Source organism: Carassius gibelio, chromosome B18, assembly GCF_023724105.1.
Source record: "Carassius gibelio isolate Cgi1373 ecotype wild population from Czech Republic chromosome B18, carGib1.2-hapl.c, whole genome shotgun sequence".
In the NCBI taxonomy this organism is placed as follows: domain Eukaryota; kingdom Metazoa; phylum Chordata; class Actinopteri; order Cypriniformes; family Cyprinidae; genus Carassius; species Carassius gibelio.
The window spans coordinates 25,167,611-25,172,874 of NC_068413.1; the positions used below are offsets into that span (position 1 = coordinate 25,167,611).

Genomic DNA, 5,264 nt, shown 5'->3' on the forward strand with positions numbered 1-5,264 from the left:
AAAGATAGTCCAACCACAGACTGTCCTGAAAAGTCATAGCCAATGACATCTAAGCTGAGCAGCAGCGTCACACTTCCTTATCCATGTATGACAGATGTCTTTCGTTTTTCGGCTGAAGGGATAGATTCGGTTAACAATAGATTAAGCTTGCTACTTATAAGATACTGTTTTATTAACGTCTTCACCTTCCTCCGTTGTTCAGCTTGACAAAAATTGGGCAATATTGATGTGCACATGCCCAGCAGTCGCAGTTGTATCCAACAGATAGATTCCTCTCATTAAATATAAGACACATTTTTAAGATTTGTATATTTTTTTTTTGACCAAAGACAAATATATTTACTAATCAAATGACGTGCTTCTAAAATTTACATTGTATATTACATTGTGTTTTAAAGTTAAAATTGTTCACATTTGTGTTTCTGTGATTTACCATTCTCTACCATTTGAACCCTAGGAATAAAAACAGAAATTATAAATGAATGAATGAATGAACAAATAAATACATAAAGCATAATAAACATGCATATTTTTGTAAGGATCTTCCATTATTTATTGATATGTCAAACTCATTTAAAGACAACATGCCCAAATTACTACACTGCATCCTCTGTCACCAAGCTCATTTTTGCCACCATAAAGAATAAAAAGGCAGTTATGTTGTAAACATTAACTATTTTCAGTATGCAAATGAAAATGCTTTTATTAAAAAACAAAACAGTAAATACAGTATGTCTTTCAGAGAACACTGGAAAAAGATCAATTTTATTAAAAAAATTAAATTGACCAAAATGTTATACAACACAATGTAAATGTTTCAAACTCACAAAAAAACACCATGAAGACATGCATGTCAAGTGTGCAATATCATCTATAAAACTCAATCAGCACAGCATCAAATAAACACTGATTGTCTGAACAATGGAAGACAGAGAAAGTGTTCAGGAAAACAAACACCTGCTAGCTTTGACATAACATCATGAATTCACTTCATGACTGGAGCTAGGGGATGACTGTGTATGAATATCTCCTTTACTAAAACTCTTAATTAAAGTCTAAAAAGTTCACTGTATGAAGCTTGAAAAAGAGAACAAAATGCTTTATCAATACGAAAAATACTATTTTTAACTATTGTTTTCATCACTGGTTCTGTAATGTATTCATTATGAGCTTATAAATAAAACAAAGTTACATCTTCTGCAAAAATCAAACCACTGCAAAGTCTAATCACTGATCCAGGGACCATATCTGTGTGTGTGGGGGATAAAGAGTTAACGAGGTGAGTCCTTGTGCATGATGGAGAACTGCAGTGTTATCCTCAAACAATCCTGTAAAACAGAAATATTACATTACATTCAACTTATACATTACACTGTGTTTTGTTTAGACCATAAAAGCAGCCTCTGTAAAGATGCTGTAAAATTAAATGTTAAATGAATCCATTATTGAAAGCAAGTAATTAATAACAAGCTATAGTCATATGAATTCTATGATAGTGTCAGATGAGACCGTCCTGGGGCTTGTACAATATCATACAAGTGTTAAACTGGATTATTAAGACTGTGATGTGTTTAGTACAGTATGTGAAATATTGATAATTAGATATTAAAAATCTCTTTAAACACATAAGTGTCCCATAAGGCAGTGGCTCCCAATCCTGGTCCTGGAGAACCCCAACACTGCACATTTGAGATGTCTCCCTGATCAAACACACCTGATTCAACTCATCAGCTCATCAGTGAAGACTCCAAGGCAGATAAGAGAGACGCCAAAACCGTGCAGTGCTGGGGTTCTCCAGGATCAGGATTGGGAAACACAGTCATCAGGTCATGAAAAGTTCGACACACACTCGTGGTCATCATGCTCACTCGAACACTAGGCCAAATACAGGAAAGACTTCAAATAAGTAATCAAGTGGTCAAGTGAAAAGATGGCAAGTGTGGGTATTTGGACAGTGCAACAGTTTAAGAAACAACAAATGCTGTACAAATTATAACAGCAGGAATTTTTGATAAAAGAGACAAACTATCACAGACTAACTGCTGCAAATATCTGCCTCCGCAGCTTTCTGTCTTCTCCATTTCTGAAGGAATCCCTCTCCAGAAACACCACTGGGCTGACTGCCTTTACGTCTTTTCAGCTAAAAATAAAAATAATAAAAAAGGGGAGAGAAAATAAAATTGAATTATATACAGAATGTTAATAATGATCTGTGAGCAAAATATATATATATATATATATATATATATAAACTGATATGAATGAACTGCAAGATGGAAAAATACATGTTTTATTATTTATTTTTAATTTGATGTTTTTTTTTTTTTGGATTCACATTAAAAGGTATTAAAAGCATGGTACAGAACACATGATTACTGTGATTTCTGTCATATAAAAGCACATAAAAACACTAACATTACAGTGATACAAACATAGCTGGTTTGGTGATTATTGTATTGTTGTATTGATTATTAATATATCATAGTAAAACTACAGTTACAGTTACTAATGTCCCATTTACTGTGTTTTAACTTCACATTTCATTTATTACTATTGTGTCGTGATTACCATGATTTTACTACAAATACAACTTACATCATTGATCCTGAAATTAATAATAATATAAAACGGATCGAAGGTCTATGGCACGTCACGTGACAGATAAGTTAGAGTTTAATCACACTAATTAGCAGCTGTGTTCATTTATTTAAACGCAATGAAACTCAAAGACAGCCGCGGATGACCGATATAATACAGCGATTAAACATATGGCACTAATCTGATTAATAAAGAAGACAGAATACATTTGATAAAAGGCATTAAAAGAGCGTATATACGACTACTCACCCAAACTGTGGAAATGATAGCAAGTATCGCGCGATGTGTGCTGAATGAGACTTCTTGAACGTGATTTCATAGCGATAAACATCTCATGTCCTCGTGTCGAATTCTGACGCCAAAAGTTTCCCACTGAAAGCAATGAAGGTCGTAGTGCTTCGATAGTCGACGCCGAGAGGCACATTTGGCGTCATAAAAGTGACGCTAGGGGCGCTTGACCATGCTTCGGTTTTTGACGCCTTTGGAGTGAGAATGGGTTGCACGGCAGCAGTGTTTCTTGAGATGGGTTGTTGCTGAGAGACTCACTCCATCTCTTCCCTCCAACGAACACTAACACACATTCACACCGCCCTTGCCTCTTCCCTTACCAGTGCGATTACAGTGAGTGCTCAGTGAGCTCAGCAGACCAGAGCAAGACGTATTATAAAAGTTTCATTACAGCCACACACTGCTGTCTCGTCTTCAAGGGTTACCATAACATACACACACAGACACACAGACACACACACACACACACACACTTTTTGTATTTTGCTTCTTTATCTGTTGAGCTATCTTTTTTTGTCTTTATAAAGTTTTCTGTCTATCTCTATTTCTCTCTCTCTCTCTCTCTCTCTCATAGTCTTGTTATTGCTTTGGAGGTGTATGTTTCAAGAATGATGAACAAACAAGCTTAAACAAGAGTGTTTTTGTTCTTTCTTTCTTATTGCAAATTTGCAACTCATTTTTATTTATTTATTTATTTATTTTTTTAATAAAACCTATGGCGTTGGTTGTTGTTAGTGTCATGTTCTACTAGAAGAGCTGCAGAAATCTGTCTAAACATTTTCTCTTTCTCAATAGCTCTCTGTGATATCTAACTGATTACAACCTAACTGATTCAAATGTACAAATGTTTGTATAATATTTGCATATTATATAGAGAATGCAAATGCTCACAACACAAACAAATATGGAAATGTGCTGTAAGTAGCACAGATCACGACGGGAGGACCCCAACAATGCCAAATAACTAAAAAAAAATGAAAATCAATTTAATTATTCATTCATTAATATATTTATTTAGTTAAATTATGTATGTTTTTATTTATTTATTTATTTATTTATTTATTATTGTTGCTGTATTGGTTATTATTTGTATAACAGTTGTACAAATGCCATGGTTAAACTATGGTTAGTGTAGTAAATGCATGGTTAATTTGTGGTAACGTACCGTGATTATATATAATATTGTCATCTTATTTAGATTAATAATGAAATAAGAAGAATAATAAGAAGAAAAACAAACAAACAAAAAAAAAAACAGAAAAAACAGAAATCACACCTTTCAGAGCAAACATTGATGTGTGTCTCTTTGTTTTTCTCTTAAAAAAACACTTCCATTGGTGTCTGTGCCTATTTGAAGTGCATTTCTGTTTTTGTTTATGTTGTGAACATTTGCAGTATGTTTTTGTTTTTGCAAATAATTTCTTTATTTGTGTTGTTAGAATTTGTGGTACATTTCTGTTTTTGCAGTATATTTCTTTATTGGGCTATGTTGTGAGCAATTTGCAAAAAAAAAAATAAATAAATAAAAAATTATGTGCTGAAAAACTGACAAAGATTCTATCTTATTGAGCAGTTTTTTTCTTATTTTATTTTTTTGCAGCACATTGAGCTCTCTAAACCACCAAAATATGTTAGATAAAAAAAGACTGAAAACAACTCCTTAAACTGGAACATCACAGTTACTTTGAGTACAACTGCAAAGCACACTTATATTGATAAACATAAAAGGTTTACATTTAGGTATTAATTAAGGTATTTTCAAAAATAGCATATTCATATTCACCAATATCTAATAAATACATACATGCATACATACATAACATGTAAAATGTATTCCTAAAGGTAACAATGCCACATGTTTACTTGTTATAGCATGCTCAGCTAAAATGTATTGTAGTTCACACAGTCATACATACTGTTATGCAATTATTTTAACATTTGAGAACTGTTTCCTTTGATGAGAACTGCATTTCCCTTACAGATACAGACAGTTGGATTGTGGCTGAATCATATGTGACTCATGTGACCACGGACGCATTTACTAGAATCTACATGGGAAATTGAAGTGAACTTAGTTTCATTATGAAATATATAAACTGTGACCAAGAAACCTTTGAACTCATGTGGTCATGTAGATTTATTTCAAAAATAAAAAATAAATAAAAGACTACATAATGCAATCATTTCCAACAAAATAGTATACTCAGTCATTGTATTGACAGATTGCAAACCACTTGGAGAATATGGAGGATTCTATTAATGTCAGGTTCTGATTGAGCAATCTGTCTCTAAAAGCAACAGTCACAGGTTGTGTGGAGCAGGAACAGAAGCAGACGTCTCAAGAGCCTTACTTTTAAAATACCACAAACGGAGGAAGA

General features: G+C 33.2%; 1 long non-coding RNA gene across 1 annotated transcript; it reads right to left on the reverse strand.

Annotated features, from left to right (window-relative positions):
- Positions 1-323: 323 nt before the first annotated feature.
- On the reverse strand, positions 324-3,102 carry LOC127977438 (uncharacterized). Its single transcript, XR_008158213.1, has 4 exons — positions 2,848-3,102; positions 2,041-2,140; positions 1,715-1,875; positions 324-1,328 (listed from the first exon to the last, which is right to left on the reverse strand). It is a non-coding gene; the product is annotated as an uncharacterized LOC127977438 (long non-coding RNA).
- Between the last annotated feature and the right edge of the window lie 2,162 nt (positions 3,103-5,264).